Source organism: Sorex fumeus, unplaced genomic scaffold (genome assembly GCF_029834395.1).
Source record: "Sorex fumeus unplaced genomic scaffold, SorFum_2.1 ptg000063l, whole genome shotgun sequence".
In the NCBI taxonomy this organism is placed as follows: Eukaryota; Metazoa; Chordata; class Mammalia; order Eulipotyphla; family Soricidae; genus Sorex; species Sorex fumeus.
In genome coordinates, this window is record NW_026606120.1 from 66950671 (window position 1) to 66956936 (window position 6266).

A 6266-nucleotide genomic window follows, 5' to 3' on the forward strand; every position below is an offset into this window, starting at 1 on the left:
TGAAAGGGGGTGATTATAACCCACTGAAACCACTATATAATTTATGTTTGACACAAGCATCAAAACATCATAGAGTCATAACTATAACCCATGAAACCCAATGATGTTTGGAACATCTCCTGTAACCCAGGGTAAAATATGGAGCCCAGAAGTGAGTCCAAAGAGAAAATGAAATAGATTTCTCCTAGGATTTTACAGCAAGGCCATGCCCTCCAGCAAGTAACATCTTTCATCTAATACATCTTCAGCATTTTCTCCATCTCTTTTCTTGCGTTGCTAGCACACTGCTACCTCTTTCCTGTCTTATAATAACCTCTTGGCAAGCTTTATGTCCTTCTACTCTTGTATCCTTAAAATCTATTTTTAGATTTAATCAAATACTATTAACTCTTTTCTTACAGAGGCCTAATGTTTCATTACATTTAAAATAACCTTGCTATTACTTCCAAATCCTAAACCTGCTCTGAGTTCTGTCCACAACTCCAGACTAAAATCAGTATGTGCCCTCACTCTAGATACTACCTATATAAATTTCTTTCTGTCCTTTAAATGCTCAAACTTATTCTTATTTTTAGAGTGAATATATCATTATAAGCCTAAGTGAGTTTACTTCATATCCCTACTTCATATTTTTTATTACCCTACTTTATTTTATTCTTCTTATATAAGAGAGTATTGATATACCTGAATGTATTTGTTTCATTTTATTTGTTTAATGTATTTAGATTTGGATATTATTTTTGTTCTGTTCAATGACATATGTTCAGGTATGGAATATACTTAGGAGACCAATGAGTATGAGAAAGTGATGAGTATGTTTATCTCTATATAGTCAATAGTATGTTAGTATGGAAGAGATTGTTGGCTATTTTTATCTTTCTACCACTTAGAAAATTTTCCACAACCATTAAACTAATGATTGGGGAAATAAATATAAACTTGAATTTATGAAAGGCAAGACACTGTAAGTGAAGCATAATTTTTAATTCTTACATTAAAATTATGACAGGTTATATTAATATAGGTTATATTAGTATAAGATAGATTATATTTAAAATAGCTTATATTAAAATAAGTTTAGGACAAGTTACATTAGATAGGTTATATTAGTACCCCTATGAATTAATGTCATAGCAGCAATTTGACTCTGGAACTGTCAAATTCCATGCCAGTTTTAAAATTCTCTAATAGAAAAAATATTAAGTGTTGGTGGCTGATACAGGTATATACTTTCATCCTTTTGTATTCTGCTAGTAATAGACCAGGATTCAATAAAAATATAAATGTGTAAAGTCAGAATTACCAATAACCTAGCTATGATAGCAATCATATCCAAAGTATTTGCCACCGTTTTTTTAAGACTAGATTGGTGACTATGCTTTTTTGTTTCTAATATCTTTCCTCATCTGTATCATAAAACCAACCCATAAGGAACACTTGGTCTGCAAGGGATTGTTTGAACATTTTTACCAACCAAAACCTGCAAGGTCATGCCCTAACTATAAGCATGGAATACTAACTGAAGTTTTAGCAAATGAATATAAATTCAATCCTCCTGGGGAGAGATGAAGTGACAAAAAGAAATAAAAGGGATTCCTTATAAAACAAACTCATATCCCACCAGAAAAAAAACAATTCTTTAACTTTGGGTGTTTATGTTACTTAGAGTTCTAGATAGTTAATAAATGGAAAAAAATAAAGTATAAATCCATATAGGCGTTTGCCTTGCACGCAGCCAACATGGCCGACCCGAGTTCAATTCCTCCACCCCTCTTGGAGAGCCCGGCAAGCTACCGAGAGTATCTCGCCCGCATGGCAGAGCCTGGCAAGCTCCCCATGACGTATTCGATATGCCAGACACAGTAACAACAAAGTCTCCAATGGAGATGTTACTGGGCCTGCTCGAGCAAATTGATGAACAACGGGAGGGTCTTTACCTTTACCTATTATCAAAAATTATGTTAAACTATCTGGATAATCATTTTCTGATTCATGAGCATGATCATTGTTTTCCACACACTTGTGTAGCACTTCCTTAAATGTGCCTTCCTTAAATCTTATTACAAATTTGGCATATTACCCAGCTGATGTGAAAAAAATAATAATACAATAAAGTATCTAGAAATAATTTTGCAAACTTGTGGACATGTTCAGCTTTCATGGAGTGGAATGAATTTATATATTAAATACTTAGATGCTTTCATCTAAGAAATGGACTTATTGATTAAATGAGAGTTTTCCCCGTTGTTTCTGTCTTCAGTGACCTTTCTAACCTTTGGTGGGTAAGAATAATTTTAAAGATCTGACTAGTACAAGAGAATATAAGACAAAAGAGTATTGTGTACATTTAACATTTGCTAAAATACTAAAGTGGAGTGTGGCGAAGAGGATGCTGAAGCCAAGCTTTGAAGGTTTTCATGAGCCTCATTCATAATTGTTGAGTGTTTCCATCAACTGATCAATACTTTACCTTATTTTATATGTACTTTTTCTTAGGGGTACCTTGTTTAATGCATACTAAATCATTAATATTGAACTCATAGTCAATAGCACTATTGTTTATACATAAATAAAACTTACACATAAATTATGTTTTCTCTACTTAGAAAAATCAGCTATCCTGTGCTTTCTTACAAGGTAGCACTTCACTGAGAACATGCACAAAAATCTAGAAAACATAGCACTAAGTATATTTTGAAGAGTGGCACTTTTTTTATTGTCTCTAACTGAACGAACAGAAGGCAGAGAGCATTGCCCTGTTTGCTGCCAGCTGAGAATCTCAAGGTTCTCAGGGTATTCAAAAGTGCTCTTTTTTAATTCACAAATACTATGAAAGTAACACCATGAGTCTTTAATCATTGCAACCTTACCTTAACAGTTTCCAGAAAGATTAGATGAATATATATGTATGGATATATATATATATGTATACATATGCAGGTACTCATATAGACATACATGATATACATGTATATTATGTATGTTTTGAAGGTCCTATTATATATTTGGGCTGGAGTGTTAGCACAGTGGTAGAGTGTTTGCTTTCCTTGTACATGGCCAAGTTCAATTCCTCTGCTCCTCTCAGAGAGAGCCCGGCAAGTTACCGAGAGTATCACTCCCACACGGCAAAGCCTGGCTAGTTACCTGTGACATATTTGATAGGCCAAACACAGTAACAAGTCTCACAATGGAGACGTTACCGGACCCTCTCGAGCAAATAAACAAACAACAGGTGGACAGTGATAATGACAGTGATTATATATTTGCTAATTTTTAATTTAGTGACCATGAAATTGCAAAGTTATTCCTGCTTGGGTTTCAGGCATACAATGTTTCATCTCTGCTCTGCGGGGGGCCCTGCCAGACCACTCTCTGGCCGCGGAGGTGGCCATAGGGTCCGTAGGTGCAAAGAGGGACCAACCGAATGAACACAAGACACAAGAGACAGATTGCAGTTTAGAAACAGAGAGAAAAAGGGACAGACTTTATTGAGTGCTACAGGCTGTTATATAGGGTCTGGGGTGGCCCAGTCATGAGCAGAAGCAATATAACCATACATGGTAAGGTAAGCAACAAGAACTTTACATAATATTCAAGGTAAACATCTGTACATCAAAGGGTCTTATGGCAGCAGCTGCAACCTGGGGATATCTATAGATAAGTCCAGATTTATGCAAGTATCTGCCTGCCTGTTCATGGTCACCGGACAAACATCCATCAGGGTCAGAGGGTCCTGGGAAGCCTCTAAGGAGGAAACTATCGAGGTCTGTGTGGGCCTCGCAAAGGGGGCTCAGTAATTCAAGGTCTCACAGAGCAGTCTTGGCTCCCGACACTGCTCCTTTCACCAGTGTACACTTCCTTCCACCTAATCCCCCCATCACCCCTATTGTCTTCACTCACCAACTTTTACAGGAGGCCTTCAGTCATTAAAAAAATCATGAAAAATTCTGTTACATTGTGAGGCCTGGAGAGTATCTTGCTTTGAAGTTACTCAGAGGGAGAGACAGACACAGAATGATCTTTCTCATGTGCAGGTAAATTGGGACGTTAGTAGTGGGGAATATACAGTAATCAAGAGACGGGTGTAAGATCATTGTATGACTGAAACCAATCATGAACAACTATTTTTCACATGCACATGGGAAATGAGTTGACATGCATGTAAGTCATTGAATTTGAGTATGTAGTATAGGTTCTATGGTTTACTGTATGTTACCTAGCAAAAATAAGATTTAAAATGAGATTGGGAATCACTGCATTCATTTGAGATCATTCTTAGAAAGTATGAAAGTACATTCTAGCTACAATAGAGTCAGATTAGCCTGAAAGAATTTAGTAAACCACTGCATGGATGTGAAAGACAGCTTGGGCCAAAAATACAACCTCAAAATTCAGTATGTGAATTTCACTAGCATGATTATGTTCTAATCATTCAGTATGATTAGAATATAGTTGATGAATTATGAGAATCTGAATGAAGAAACTAGAGTTAATGGAGAGCCATATATTTTTTACCATGATAATTCATCCATATTTTATTCTGAGATATAAAGGCAAACTTGTGAAGAATTTTCTAGCATGAGAATGGGTTAAGATTTGAGACTAAGGAAGATTATACTTGTGACAGGAAAAAAATAAATTGAAAGAGGTGACAAAACTATGAGTAAAAAATACGAGAACGGAAGCTATTATAATAGTCTGGGTGAGGGAAAATGAGGTCCTAAAATGAGACAATATCCCTTCCTGATGGAAATGCATTCAGCCTAATAGCATCCTCAAAGACTGAAGAGTACTGAATTTATGTTATCAGTACATCACTCATTGTTGCTTTTGAAACTTGTTTGGACCACTATTCTTTCAAAATTATATTTCTATATTAAGCAGACTCTTATCCATCTCCACAGGTGGAAACTTGACATCTCTATGGGCTATGGCAAACACATCATCTCTAAGTTACCATTCTTTTATTACATCATTTAAAGATTTATTTGGTCTTCATGCTTGACTGCCTTTGCCCTCTTCCTTTCATGAAGAGTCAGTGCTATCTTTTAATGCCCACTCAACATCATTCAATTTTGGCTTAACTCTCCTCACCATCAAAAGAAAAAAATATATAGAACTAAACATCAAGAGAAAAACATCTTTATTTCAGAAATAACTACCAACAAAACATGGACACTAACACTAGTGAGTGATTAATTCCTTTTCTTATTTTGGCATGTCAAAGCTATTATCCAATTATTTGTTTGAAACATAGTAACTCTTTTTCTTTTAAACTAAACAGCTAACTATTGTGTTGTTATTCCCACCACAGAAAATACTAGAGAAACTTCGAGCCAAGAACACATACTGATTTACTAATAAACTTTATTTATTTATGCCATCCTGTTGTTCCTTTGCTGTGGTAGCTCAATTTCTTCACCTCCAACATGGCCCTATATATATAGAGGAAGTGTTAATGACTCTCCGTGGCAGCCACAGGGGAAGGGGGGCATGTAGCCCCACAGGAACCAGCAGCCCCACTGCCCAAGTGGCCACTGTGTCCCAAGGTCTTTTCAATCTTTGGTCACAGCGTGACATATTAACTCTTAAGGAAGGATTAGTTGGGAACATAATGAGTAGAACTTTCTCATAATGACAGGTGGAATCAAATCTCAGAGAATCCCAGTAAATTCAAGATCCAAATGATCTCCACTTCCTATAAAATAGAATGATTTCTATTGATTAATTTAGGTCAAGAATTAAATGCCACAGTGTTGTGGGGGAAGCAAAAGAATTCTTTAAAAGAAACTCTTTATATGTTACAGTTGAATAGATTTGGATGTGTGGAAGAGGAATTCAAGAACTGAACTAAAACCCAGAACACTTATCACCAGGTCTTAATTTTTATTTTAATTATTTATGATTTTATCAACTGCATATAACTATTATTCTGTTTTATCAATAGCTATCTCATTAGGTTCTTAACTACTTTTTTGTGTCATTCTGATTGCAGATTTAATTACATGTTTCTAGAAGGTAAATCTAGTTTACTTAAAATCATATCAAATGCTAATCTGATAGTTCAGCATCTAAAATATGATCAGTGTAGGTACCATAGCAACTCTATGTAAAATGCTTTAATTGAATCAAAAAAGGAGAGGAAAGCCATGAACAGATAAATAAGCCTCAAAAATCTCACATACTGAGCATGCTTTTCTGGAACTTTTAGTTGCATGACATGGCAGAAAGCATAAGTCTATAAAAAAGGAATGCATTTTATATAA

General features: G+C 35.4%; 1 pseudogene; it reads left to right on the forward strand.

Moving 5' to 3' along the window:
* The first annotated feature begins 1977 nt into the window (after nt 1–1977).
* Nucleotides 1978–2090, forward strand: LOC130036381 (uncharacterized; annotated as a pseudogene).
* The last annotated feature ends 4176 nt before the right edge of the window (nt 2091–6266 follow it).